This window comes from Ictidomys tridecemlineatus, chromosome 6 (genome assembly GCF_052094955.1).
Source record: "Ictidomys tridecemlineatus isolate mIctTri1 chromosome 6, mIctTri1.hap1, whole genome shotgun sequence".
Taxonomy (NCBI): Eukaryota; Metazoa; Chordata; class Mammalia; order Rodentia; family Sciuridae; genus Ictidomys; species Ictidomys tridecemlineatus.
In genome coordinates, this window is record NC_135482.1 from 106,321,486 (window position 1) to 106,336,522 (window position 15,037).

At 35.0% G+C, this 15,037-nt stretch overlaps 1 protein-coding gene across 1 annotated transcript in view; it reads left to right on the forward strand.

The window, feature by feature from the left end:
• Nucleotides 1-14,486, forward strand: part of Parp11 (poly(ADP-ribose) polymerase family member 11) — a 90,914-nt gene extending 76,428 nt beyond the window's left edge. The window contains 1 exon segment of the mRNA XM_078015388.1: nucleotides 1-14,486. This exon segment is cut by the window's left edge and continues 22,104 nt beyond it. The gene's annotated coding sequence lies outside the window, so the exon portion shown is untranslated.
• Nucleotides 14,487-15,037: the final 551 nt, after the last annotated feature.

Genomic DNA, 15,037 nt, shown 5'->3' on the forward strand with positions numbered 1-15,037 from the left:
TGAACACCCCACCTACATTCAAGACCAACCCTGGTATCCCAACTGCCCAAGCCTTCCTATCCCTCCCAAGCTGCTGCTGAGAGGCCTCAGAATGCAGACAATCCCCCAGGTTGTCTGCTGGGACAAGGGGGTGCCAAGTGCTTAGGTGCTTAGGGCCCTGATATATACTGTTCATCCATCTAAACGTTCATCCCTCCCTATGTGGCAGCTTAGCCTCTCAACAGCATAGTTTGACAGCCCATCCTGTATTTCTCCAGTTATATTTCATTTTCATCTTTGGTCACTAACCCATTATGAGAGAAATTTTGATCAAACTTGGATCACAGAGGACCAAGACTGTGTTGTATCTATCTGCTGTATCAGAAATAGCCAAGTACTTAAGTCTATAGCACACACTGCCCACAGGCCTTCTGCATTGAGTTCTGTCGATGAATCTCCTTTCTACCAAATGTGTTCCTCTGCCCAGACTCCTTTTAGAGAAAGCAATAAATTCCCTCCCTGCAATTATAGTGTAATTGTGTAATTCATTGGGAATGTGATTTAATTTGTATATAATTTTCTTGGATCGAATCACCCTAAAGCAATCTCCAGTTGAAGTTTTGTTATTACAAAACCCAAGAAGATCATCCAGTTATCATTTAGAGTTTGTATTGGCCTGTTCCACAGTGGGAAGCAGAAAAGGGAATATGGTTTTATTTTCAGCAGCCCTTATCTTGATTTCCAACCACCACCATCCTCCATGCTTAAGAGATGATAGGGCAGGAGAAGCTGCAACTTGGAGACCCACTTTGAAATGATCCCACACTCAGATATATACTTGCTTGTTTTTAAAATTATTTGAAAATAAAACCTAGGTTATACATTTGTATCCAAGGTAGCAGGGCATATAGGGATATAGACTCTGAAGCCAACCTGAATTTAAATTTGGCCTCTAATACTAGCCAGATGTGTGAAATTTTCTGTACTTCAGCAGCATCACTAAAAGTGTACCTGTCGCCCAGGGTTGCTGTGAGACACCATTAATATATTGGAAGTACTTAGGACATAGCCCATGTAAGTACCAAGTATCTGACACAGGGCCTGGCACCTGACTTAATGTCTGTAAATGAGTAGGAACATTCCATTACTCACCTGTAATAATTCCTTCATGGCAGCATTAGACTAGGTCACAAAAGTAGGGATAAGTTTCTGGAAAGAGAAGTTTTAGTTTGAATTATGACTAAGGAGAGGGTAAAATATTTGTGGAGGCGAGGGAATTCTTATAACAGTACTCATTCTCCTCAATCAGGGATTCCTGTGCCATAGTCTCATACATTAAAAAGGAGCTAGAGGCCTGGGAGAAGAAATGGCACTGTGAATTCTTCACAGAGAAATAATTGTCCTCAGCTCACATGTGCAATGTGCTAATCCATTTTGGAAACAAGCCTCTGGGTCCCACTAGGGGGCACAGCAAACTTTCAGCTTGTTTGTTAGTACCTGAGTTTGACAGATCCTGAGCCAGTGAGTGCTCAGACCTTCCCAGTAGATTAGCTAGCTTTGCTCACTTTTAGGGAGATTTCTAACTGAATGTCCCAATTGTGATTTTTGGTTGCTATTGTACTTTTATCTCCTGATGCCTGCCTCTTAGTCATTTAGTTCCCTTCATCCTCTTTCAAGGGAACCCAAGCCTTTGGTTAAGAGCAATTTAGAGTTAGGTGCAGGGGTACACATCTGTAATCCCAGTAGCTAGGGAGGATAAGGCAGGAGGATCGCAAGTTCAAAGCCAGCTTCAGCAACTTAGCAAGACCCTAAAGCAATTTAGCCAGACCCTGTCTTAAAATTAAAAAAATTTAAAAATGGGCTGGGGATGTGGTTCAGTGGTTAAGTGCTCCTGGATTCAATCCCTGATACAAAAAAAAAAAAAAGCCATTTATAATATGTAGAAATTATGGGAAACATGAGTCTGTGATCCAGTAGGGGGCAATTATCATGTTGTCTTCTAAGCACAGATATGGAAGAGCCACTCCAGTATGTCTTCAGTAAGTGTGTCTGTATGGTTGTATACATGTGCAGAGACACATACATGAAATTACTCATTCATGTGTGTTTTTTAAAATATGGTTTTTGTATCATGTTGTCTTAATATAAACAATGCCTTGCTTCTCTCTACTACCTAGAGCTTTCTATTTCCTATAAAACCTTTTTATGATTGTAATCTCTAGAACATGCACATTACACCAAGTGTTAGATATAGTTCAGTGAATGGAAGTGAAAGAAAAGAGAAGGAGAAAATTTGCCCCATTTTATAGTCTATTAGTATGAGAACATTTACTGAGTAATATATTGTCCATTTTCTATGGGCAAATCTTCCGAGCATTTTTGAGGCCTTCTAGGGTAGAGACTGTGTATCCACACCTTCCCTAATCATGCCCAACATGATTTATTATATAAGGTAGGAATCCTAATTTTCTTGATTGTGTGTGTATGGTATGCTTGTGTGTTCTGATTACAGAACAGAGGGTTACTCCTGCTGTCTCAAGAAAAAAGTTGTGTGTAGGGGGGTTATTGTAGACCGACAACCAGAGCTGCGGGGGATGGGAGATATCAGAATTTCAGCAGTTGTGAGATCCTGCTCTTGCTGGGCATGGTAGCACACACCTGTAATCCCAGTGGCTCTGGAGGCTGATGCTGGAGGTTCTCAAGTTCAAAGCCAGCCTCACCAAGAGCTGTTTTGGGGGATGTAGCTCAGTGGCTGAGTGCCCCTGAATTCAATCCCTAGTACCCACAAAACAAAAACAAATGATCCTGCTCTTTTCTCTCTCTGTCCAAAGTATTCCATGACAAAATTTCTCATCTCTGCATATTTGTTCTTCTTTCTTTTGATACTCACTGATCCATTCCCTCCATATTCTCCAACTTAAATTCTCATTGGTTTAGCTAATTTCTACTTCTCTTATTGAACAGCATCAGTTTTTGTCAGGCTGCCTCATGGATTGATACCCAGTCTATGGTCAGACTCCCTTAGGTCAAATGCATATTTTCATTTAATTAGTGATCCCTTGTTCCAGAAAGACTGCTACTTTGAAGGATGGATGGGGTTGGGGGCTGCTGAAAACAGTGTAGTTAGAGGGAGCAATAAATGAAGCAAGAACATTACAATTCACAACAGAATATCCCTGAAATAGAGTGCTAGTATGCTGCAGAAAAGAATTACTAAGGAGCTGGGATGTAGCTCAGTGGTAGAGAGTTTGCCTAGTCCTGAGTTCAATTCCTGGCACTGGGGGAAAAAATAAATAAAAAGCATCACCAACTGCTGGATGATTGTTATATGCTAAGTTTGTTCCAAGCCTTTCATACACACTAACTCAGTTAGCAAATAAAAATACAGAAGGACATACTTAATTGAAGAAATGATTTGTTGTTTATCTGAAATTCAAATTTAACTGGGCATATTGTATTTTATCTAGCAACCCCATTTATCCCTATTTTACAGATAAGGACACTGAAGTACAAAGAGACAACTTGCCCAAGGACATGCATCAAGGAAGTGACAAGGCCACTTCCTAAGCTCTTTTCCACTGTACTATATTGCTGCTTTGAATTCTATAGTAATGGCAGAACACACACATACACATACCCTAATTCTCTTTTTCCTTATTCTTACTTGTATTTTTTATTATTGATTTTATTTTTTAAATACACGACAGCAGAATGCATTACAATTCTTATTACACATATAGAGCACAGTTTTTCATCTTTGTATATAAAGTATGTTCACGCCAATTCATGTCTGTATATATGTACTTTTTTGCATTACAATTCTTATTACACATTTATACCACAATTTTTCATATCTCCATTTGTATATAAAGTAGGTTGACACCTAATTCGTGTCTTCATACATGTACTTTGGATAATGATGTCCATCACATTCCACCATCCTTGCTAATCCCCTGCCTCCTCCCTCTCCCTCCCTCCCCTCTCCCTATCTAGAATTCATCTATTCTTCCCATGTTTCCCCTCCCTACTCCTCTATGAGTCAGCCTCTTTATATCAGAGAAAACATTTGGCATTTGTTTTTTGGGGGGATTCGTTAACTGCACTTAGCATTATCTTCTCCAGTGCCATCCATTTACCTGTAAATGCCATGATTTTATTCTGTTTTATTGCTGAGTAAAATACCATTGTACACATACCCTAATTTTTTTAAAAAAACTCCTTTTTTCTGTCATCTTCTTTCCAAAATAAAAATCTAAGCCCAAAGTTTCTTTAGATGTTGTTCTAATCTAAGGCAGAAATTTGAACAGAGAAAATTTAATGTAAAGAATTTTAGGTTATAGAAAGGGTTGTTAATTTAAAAGCAGTAAAAGAGAACTCTAAGGGGCAAAGAGACTTTAGCTGCAGAAAGTAGTAGTTCTTATCCCTGGACTAAGGAAAGAGTGAACAGGAAGGAACTTAGATTCCCAGAACCCTGCAAGGTTGGAGTCCGACCTCTGAGGCGAGTTTCTGGTTTTCACAGGAGCATGCTGCCTGCAGTATTAGTGGCAAGGAAGCTGGCTGGAAGCTGGCTGAGGGTACCTGCCATCACACAGCGTAAGGTGGCCTGCCACTGCTGTAAGCCGTGGCTGGGACGACTGCATGCTCATCTGCTTGCCATTGTGTGGAAAAGCAAAAAGCTGTGACAGAAGGGAAAGGCCCCTCTCTTATCCAGGCGTTTGTTGTCCCTCCTGTACTCCTTATTGTCAAAACCTAACATTGAGCTGCTGGCCAAGGAGAAATATGGCCTGAAAATTCAGCTCCAAAACAGGATAAAGAAGCTGGGTTTGGATCTGGAAGACAATAAATTAATAACTGGTAAGGATGAAAAGTAAGATTTTTTATTCCAAGGTTGGAAAATAGCCCCAAACATTATCACATAAAAAGAAAATAGATTGACAAAGAGAGGCATTCACACAAAAAACACACATTTCTTGGAGTAGAGCTATAAAATTCAGTCTGCCTCCAGGGGATTGGATGAGCAAGACAAGGTGTTATAAAGCCCATTGTGGGAAAATATACAGGAGGTTTTTCATCTGAACAAATGCCCAGCACAGAGTTAATACAGCTGAGAAATTCAACCTTTACAAAATTGAGTGAAAATAAAAAACCAACCATGAAAGAATAGGTCATTCTTTAGGGAGCCTCCTTAATTATTACTTTCTAAAGGGTAGAAATAAACATTTACTATGCAAAATAGCATTTACTCCCTGAACTCTTGACATTTCTAGAGAGTTCAAGACAGATGTTTGTAGAGGCAAGGTGACAGACGTAATGAACTGTGAAGACCCCATTCCACTGCCAGGAGGGAATAAGCCTGAGAGGATGATAAATAGACAGTTCTCTCAAGGTGAAGGAGAATAAGTCAGGCATTGGGTCTGTTACCTTTAGTTGTGAGATTGTAGCTATTCTATATAGTCAGCAGTTACTTCTTTTTCTATAGAGCCCCAACTTTCTTGCCTCCATAGCAGTCCTCTAATTGCAAAGTGTCCTTTCTGATTTGCCTCTAGACAGTCATGTCTGTCCTGCAAACTGCTGACTCCCAGCCTTGCTGGGCAAATTAAGCACATCACTCCTTGGAATGCTGATGTTGTCAAGGTCAGTCCAAGGCACCTTCTTCTATATTGGAAGCATGCCTCATCCTCCCTCCTGTCTACCCCAGAAGTGGTATCTCTTAGTATTTATGGAATACTTACACTCCCTAACCCACACCAGGTTTGCTTTAATTGAATTAAAGCCTAACTTATCCTGCAGACATGAAAATAACTCCTATATACAGCCCATAGCTTAGTATTCAACCTCTTCTTTAAGTTTAAGGCCAGGTCTATATCCTACTCCTTTTTCAAATATCTTAGGGTGCTTTTGAGACTACTGTATTTCTAATACTTACATGAAAGGTAATATAATATACAGCTCAAAACCATGGACCATATTTCCAGGGTTCAAATCCCAGCTCAAATACTTTACCAGGTTTTAAATTCAGGTGAAAATTTAAACTTGTCTATGTCTAGTTTCCTCATCTATAAATAAACATAGTGATAATAGCATCTATCTCAATGGGCTAGTATTAATATGTATGTGAGAGAATTAAAATAGAATCAGCTACCTTGGTAATTTCCTTTTTGCACCAAAAAAAAAAAAATACAACACACTAGACAATAAATAGTACAGTGTGGTTATAACCTGAAAAAAGAGAAACAATTGATGTGAGCTCTGTGATTGCCCTAGCTCCCTGACTGCAGATGGTTTATAGGCTGTAAAGGAATCCATCGGAGTCCAGTGGTCTCACCAATTGCAGAGACATTCAACAGAGTTCAAGGAGGCCAAGGCAGCTTGAATTTGCAGTTCAGAGTGATGAAGAGAAGGTAGCTACCCAAAGCAGAAGCTTCTGAAAGCTGCAGAGGGGTTTTCTCACACTTTTGACTAAACAGTGTTCTGAATTTGTGTGGACAAAAATCCCACAAGGCTGAGGAAATAATCTCCAGAAAGAACTAGGTCAAGTAATTCCAAAGCTCACATAAAACAAGGATTATTTCCCCATTTCAACCAACCAGAATGCAAAAAACTGAAAGTATACAGAGCATTGAGCAAAGTTTTTAGAAGGGCCATAACTTTATAGTTTGCTCTGGACCCATTTTATTAAACTAAAAAAAAAACCTCTAAAGGAATAATCATGCAGCACTCTTCAAAGGAATACAACAAAATTCAGCACTGCACATCATATAATTCACAGTGTTTGCCATATAACAAAAGATTTCCAGGCATTCAGAGTCAAGAAAATGCAATCCATAACCAGAGGAAAAATAAATCATTATAGATTTTTTCAAACAAGAATATGAAATTAGAAGATAAGGACCTTAGAACACTATTATTAAGCTAAAGGATGTAAAGAAAAGCATATAACCATAAAGTTGGATTCTAATTAGAATAAGTCATACTCCATGTATGTATACTATGTCAAAATACACTCTGCTGTCGTGTATATCTACAAAAAAAAATAAAAGCATGAACATAAGAGAAAATGGGATATATGACATAGGACAAAGACAAGTAGAATTTCTTTCTCTCTTTTTTTTTTCTTTTGGTACTGGGGATTGAACACAGGGGCGCATAACCACTGAGCCATATCCCCACCTCTTTTTTTAAAAAAAAAATATTTATTTTGAGACAGGGTCTCACTAAGTTCCTTAGGACCTCACTAAGTTGCTGAGGCTGGCTTTGAACTGTGATCCTCCTGCCTCAGTCTCCTGAGCTGCTGGGATCACACCAAGCTCAAGTAGAATTTCTAAAGATGAAAGTTTTAAAAGGACTTTTAAAAAACTCATGGAGAAAAGTAAAAAATGAAGACAAACAGAGTAATAAGACAAAAGAAAGAAAAGTCCTCCAAATTGGAAAGGAAGAAATAAAATTATTTCTGTTTGTAGATATGATCACATTTGAGAAAGCCTTAAAGACTCCAAACATACATCCAGAAACAATTAGAACTAGTAAATTTAGTAGAGTTATAGGATAAAAAATCACCACACAAAATCAGTTATATTTCTGCACCCTTTCCAAAAAGGAAATTAAGAAATCCTACTTATAATAGTGTCAAAAAGAATAAAATGCCTTGGAATGAACTTAACTAAAGAGATAAAAAGATTACACACTAGAACTACAAAACATTTATGAAATAAATTAAAGGAGACACAAATACATAGAAAGACATTCTGTGTTTTTGAGTTGGAGGACTTAGTAATATTGTTAGTCTACGCTATTCAAAGTGATTTACAGAGTCAAAGCAATTTCCATCAAAATTCTCATGGCATTTTTTTACAGAAATAGGAAAAACTATTCTAAAGTTTATATGAAACCACAAGGACCCAACAGAGCTAAGACAATTTTGAGAAAGATAAATCTGGAGATATCACACTTTCTGATTTCAAAATACATAACAAATCCACAGTTATTAAAGCAGCATGGTTGCCAGGTTAGTTGGCATGTGCCTGTAGCCCCAGATACTTGAGAGACTGAGGTGAGAGAATCATTTGAACCCACAAGCTCAAGAGTAGCCTGAGTAATATAGCAAGGTACCATCTAAAAACAAACAAGCAAACAAAACCAAAAAAAAAAAAAACCTATTGTGGTATTGGTATAAAGACAGAAACACTAACCAATAGAACAGAATAGAGAGAGCTCAGACATAAACCGAAGCAAGCATGCCAACTGATCTTTGACAAGGGTGCCAAGAATACACTATTGAGAATGGATAATCTCTTCCAAAAAATGATGTTGGTAAAAGCTTACAAAAAAAAAATTGTATTCCTATTTACCTCCATACACCAAACATCAACTCAAAATAGATTGAAGACTTATACTGTAAAATGTCTAGAATAAAATATGGGTAAATGCTTCTTGACACTGATCTTGGCAATAATGGTTGGGTACAACACCAAAAGTGCAGGCATCTGAGGCAAAAATAGACAAGTGGGATAGTATCAACCAAGAAGCTTCTGCACAGCAAAGGAAAAAATAAAGTGAAAAGGAATGGGAGAAAATATTTGCAAACCATATGTGTGAAAAAGAGTTAGTATCCAAAATATATAAGAAACACCTTCAATCCAGTTTTAAAATAATCCAATTTAAAAATGGCAAAGGAACCAAATGCGCATTATGATTAATGCATACAAGAGTCATACAAATGGCCAAAAAGTATACAAAAAAATGCTTAACATCACTAATCAGGGAAATGCCTATGAAAAGAATGAGGTATCACCTCATATTTGTTAGGGTGATTATTACTTGGGGAAAAAAGGTAACAAGTGTTAGCGTGTAGAGACATTAGACCCCTGTTATACTATTGGTGAGAATGTAAAATAGTACATCCAATATGGAAAAAAATATAAAGGTTCCTCAAAAAATTAAAAATTGAGATATCACAGAGCAATCTCACTTCTGGACATTTATGAAAAGAATTGATATCAGGACCTCAAAGAGATACTAGCACTCTCATGTTCACAACAGCACTATTCACAATAGCCAAGATGTGGAAAGAGCCTAAATGTCCATTGGCAGATGAATAGATATAGAAAATGTGGTGTGTGTGTGTGTGTGTGTGTGTGTGTGTGTGTGTGTGTGTGTGTGTGATGAAATGTTATTCAGCCTTAAAATCCTACCATCTGCAACAGAGTGAATGAAACTTGAAGAATTATGTTAAATGAAAAACTGAATACTGTGTGATAACACAAGGAAGCAGAGAGTAGAATGATGGTGACCAAAGGCTGGGAGAGGCAGGAAGGGGGTTATTCAACAGCTGTAAACTTTTAGTTATGCAATATCATTAAATTCTAGAAATCCTATAGCTAACAATACTGTATTATACACTTAAAATTTTGGTAAGGGAATAGATCTTATATTAAGCTCTTTTTGCCTAAATAGAAAAAAGAAGGTAAAGTCAAGTCAAAACGAGGCTTTTTTCAGATAATTTAAAGCCAAAAGAATCTATAGCAGACCTGCACTAAAAGAAATCTTAAATGAACTTCTTCAAGCAAAAAGAAAGTGATAACAAATGTAAATTCGGATCTAAAAAAGAAGCAAAAAATGCTGAAGATAGAATTATGTGGGTAAGTATAAAAGATATTTTCTCTTATATTTTTAAATTTTCTATGTAGACTCTTGGCTGTTTAAAGCAAAAATAAAATATATCATGAAGTTTATAAAATATGTACCAGTAAAATGTATGACAACAGTAACACAAAAGAGAAGAGGAATAAGTAGAAATAGAATATTGAATTTTTCTTCTTTTACTGATGAAGAGGTATAAATTATGAAAGGTAGAGCATGAAAAATTGAAGATGGATTTTGTAAATACTGGAACACCTTCTTAAAAATAAGAGGAATAGTTAATCCAATGATGGAGACAAAATGAAATTATAAAAGTTATTCAATTATCTCAAAAGAAAGAAAAAAATAAAAAGGATCAAAGAATCGATGGAAGAAATAGAAATTGGTAACAAGATGGTAAATTTAAACTCAGAGGAATGAATAAAATGTAAAAGTCTAAACTACCCATTTAAAACCAGAGATTGTAAGAGTGAATAAAACAGAAAGGCCTAATTATATGCCATATTCAAGAAATCTACTTTTTATGTATAAAATACAAGTTAAAAATATAAGGATGGAAAAAGATACACTATACAAATACTAACCAAAAGAAAGCTGGAATGACTATATAATAATAAACAATGTATATTTCAGAATCAGGAAATAGAAATTATCTATTGTCTATTATCAAAAATAAAAAGGGATGTTTCATAGTGATAAAGGGGTTAGTTCAACCAATAAGACAAGACAGTCCAAAGTATATATGGATTTAATAACAGAGATTCAAAATACATGAAGCAATATCTGATGGAACTGAAAGGAGAAAGAGGCAAATACACAAAAATAGTTGGAAATTTCAACCTCCACTCTTAGTAACTGATTAAAGAAGTAGAAATAACCATAAAGCCACAGAATACTATCAACCAGTATGACATGACTGATATTTATAGAATGCTCTACTCAGTAAAAGAATAATATACATTTTCTTCAAGTCTACATGAAGGTTTTGTCAAAATGAACAATATACTGGGCTATAAAATTAGTTATAATACATTTAAAATAATTGAAGTCATGCAGAATATGTTATTCAACCATAGCAGAAATAATAACATAAATATTCTGGGAAAAATACCCAAATAGTTTGAAACAAACACATTTCTACATAATCCATGGCCAAAAAGAAATTAAAAAAATAAAATTACAATTTGTGAGATGTAGCTAACACAGTTACTAGAGAAAATTTCATTTCATTTAATGATCTTATTAAGAAAACAAATATTTTAATGATCTTTTTCTCCTCTTACAAACCCATAAAAAAGAACAAATTAAACCTAAAGTAAGCAGAAAGGAGGAAATATAAAGATAAAAACATGAATTAATGATACAGAAAACAGGATAACGATACAGAAAACCCAGTGAAATCAAGAGCAGATTCACTTAAAAAATCAAGCTTCTAGCTTGCCTATAAGGTGAAAGGTGAGAAAATATGAATTACCAATCTCAGAAGTGCAAAAAGGGACATCACTATAGATTCTACAGACATTAGAAAGACGACCAGGGAATATTGTGAACAATTTTATGCCAATACATTTGAATAATTAAATGAAGCACATTCAAGAATAAAAATTCTGAAAAGCTCTATATTTATTTTAAAATTTAAATCTATAATTTAAAACTTGTTTTCAAACTTTAGACCCAAATAACTTCTCTGGCATATTTTATCAAATATTTAAGAAATAAAATACCAATCCTACACAAATGCTTTTATATAAAGTAGAAGAGAAGGCTTGCCTCCTAACTTATTTTATGAATCCAGCATTATCCTGATAGCAAAACCAAAATTATTGCTACAAAGCTATCAATGTCCCTAATGAACATACATGCAAAAATCCTCAACAAAGTATTAAGTTAAATGCAGCAATATATAAAAAAGAATAAATACTATGGCAAAGTAGGGTTTATCCCAGAGATGCAATCTTAATTTAACCTTTGAAAATCAAGTAATGTGATTCATATTAAAAGACAAAAAGACAAACCTATGTGATAATCTCAATAGATGGAAACCAAGACTGGAGAAAAATCAGAACTCATTCATGATGGAAGCACTCGGGAAACTGGAATAGAATGAACTTCCTTAAACTGATGCATGGAAACACTAAGGATCCAATGTCTAACATCATGCTCATCAGTGAACACTGTATGCTTTCTTAAAATTGGAAAGAGGCACTATTATCCTCTCTCTCTGTTTTTTTCAACTTTATACTAGAAGTCTTTAAAGGAAATGAAGTAGGAAAAAGAAATAAATTTAAAAGGAGGACGTAAAATGATCTTTATTTACAGTGAACATAATTTTGTATGTAGAAAATCTTAAAGAATCTACAAAGAAGAATAGAAATAATCAGAGTTGACCAAAATTACACAATGCAAGGACAATACACCAAAACTCAGTGGTATTTCTATAGTCCAGCAATGAATAATTGGATATTTGGATAAAAGACTATCATTTAAAATAGTGTTAAACAACATAAAGCACTAAGAATATATTTACTAAAGTTTTTGAAACATTTCTATGCTAAAAACTATATGCATATGAATCAGAAGACTGAATATTGTTAAGATATCAGTTGTCTTCAAATTATTCTATGGATTCAATAGAATATCAAGCTGATTCTTAAGTTTGTATGAAAACTCAAAGCTCTTAGAATAGCTAAGACAATTTTGAAATGGAAGAAAATTTGGATGGGTATAAAATACCTAATTTTAAGAATCACCAAATGCTACAGTAAGCAAGACAGCATAATATTGGAATAAAAGAAAACACAGAAATAGACTCATACGCAGATGATCAACTAGTTTTTGTCAAAGTTTTTGTCAATTCAATGAGAAAAATGAGTATTTTTAGAATAGTGTTGGAATAATTGGTCATTTGAAAAACAATGAACTCTGGCCCTTATGGCACATCATCCATTAAAAAGCAACTCACTTTATAAGTAACTTATAAAAGTATAATGAATTATATACTTAAGTGTAGAGTTAAAATTGTGCAACTCTGGAAGAAACCTTAGGAGAAAAATTCTGTGACCTTGGTTAGGCAAAGAGAGTTCTTAAGACACAAAAAGCACAAACCAAAAGTTCTGATGAGTTAAACTTGGTTAAAATTAAAAATTTTGTTCTTAAAAAGACAGTATCAAGGAAATTTAAAAAGTCACAGACCAGATAAAAAAAATTTGTAAAACATGTATCTCTAAAGAACTTGTATCCTGAATATAAAAAGAACTCTTACAACTAAATAATAATAAGAAAAATGGCCTGATTTTTTCAAAGAAGTGCGGAAGAGTTAAACAAACTTCACCAAACAAAACATATGAATGACAAGTACATGAAAAGATGTTCAACATTTATTTGATCATTAGGAAAATGCAAATTAAAGCCACAGTGAGATAGTATTATACAACCACTGGAATGACCAAAAAAAAAAAAAAAGGTGACAATACTAAGTGCTGACAATGATGTGAAATAACTAGCACTTTCATACATTGCCAATGGGAATGCAAAAATTTGATACAGACACTTTGGAAAACAGGTTTACAGCCTCTCATAAAGTTACTTTATGATCCAGCAATCCCACTCTTACATGTATACCCAAGAGGAACAAAGACATACATATATCAATCAGCACAATGACTTATACGTGGGTTTTCTTGATAGTTTTATTCATAGTAGCCCTACACTAGAAAAAAATCACAATAAATAGCTAAACTATGGAACTGCCTAGGTACCCTTCAATAGATGGATAGATAAAGAAAATGGGATTGCTAATTCACAATAAGAGCAGGGGTGGGCGCTAGGGAAGAATAGAGTTACTTTAGATAGAGTGGGGTGAAGGGAGACAATATGGGGATAAGAAGGATAGTAGAATGAAACAGACATTATTACTTTATGTATATATGTGACTGCATGACCAATGTGATTCTACAACATGAACAATCAGAAAAATGAGAAATTATGCCCCATTTATGTATGACATATCAAAGTGCCTAAATGCATTCTATAGTCATGTATAACTAATTAGAACAAATTAAAAAATTATAAAATAAAAATGTTCACCAATTAGTAAATGAATAAACCCATAGTGTGTATGTGTGTGTGTGTGTGTGTATATATATATATATATATATATATATATATCTTTCATTTATTAGACTACAACTCATTCATTGAAATACTACTGATGCACACAACAAGGATAAATTTAGAACTATTATGCTAAGAAAAAGCAGATACAAAAGACTACACAGTATATAATTCTATTCATACAAAATTCTAGGAAAGACAAAGGTATGGTGATAAAAAGCAGATAGGCAATGGCTGGAGTCTTGGGTGGGAGAAGGGATTGATGGTAGGAGGGGAACTTTTAGAGGAAATGGAAATGTACTGTATTGTTTACAGTTGTGATAACAGTACACACCTTTGTCAAAACTCACAAAATGCACTTTTAAAATGGAAGATGGAAAAATAATGGAATATTTGTACCATTACAAAGATGCAAACTAATGATATATGTAAAAATGTGGACAAATCATGCAGACATACTGTGAAAAAAGCCAGGTACACAAGAATAATTCTATGTTATTTGGCTAATTTGAAGTTCTAAAACAGGAAAAAATTATCTACAGTGAAAAAAGTGGAGATGTGTTGCATCTGAAGGAGGGCTAGGAACTGCAAAATGCTTTAGGTCACTCTCTGGGTGGTGGGAATATAGTTTGAGTTTTGAGAGGCATGAGTTACACATGTTTATGTATTTGCCAAGGCTCATTGAACTACACACTTAAGAGCTGTAATTTCACTGTGTGCAAATTAAACCTCAATAAAATTCTCTTTAAAATAAATGCTTTCATATGCTCTATTTCATTTGTTCTTTACAACATTTGTTCTCTGAAAGAAAGGAAGAAAGCAAAACTTTCTCCATTTCACCTTTGAGATACGCAGCACTCAAGTCAATTTACATGACTTGCCTGACATTACCCAGCTGGGATAGGAATTCTGCCTTTTTACTCCTGTTTGACTCTTCATTCTGTGTACTGTGATAATTAGTGGTTTTAACTGTACCATGGAACATAATGTAGATTGGTCTTTTATAAATAAACAAACGGAATGTGGTGTTCCACTGCCAAACCAAACCTGAGGTTTCCTGAGACAATGGGACTCAAATAAAAACAGGGAACATAAAAATACCCTCTGCAGTGATATTTCACATGGACACAAGTACAGTGTTTCATGACAGTCCAGGTACCATCATTTTCTCCACTTTTTGTTAAATTGTAAAAGAAAACCATTGAAACAATAGCAGATAGTAATTCCAGTTGACAACTCAGTTAATCAGCAGAGTTGTTGATTGCTGCTGTCAGGCACTTGGACTTGTTATGAAGCTCAGAGAGAT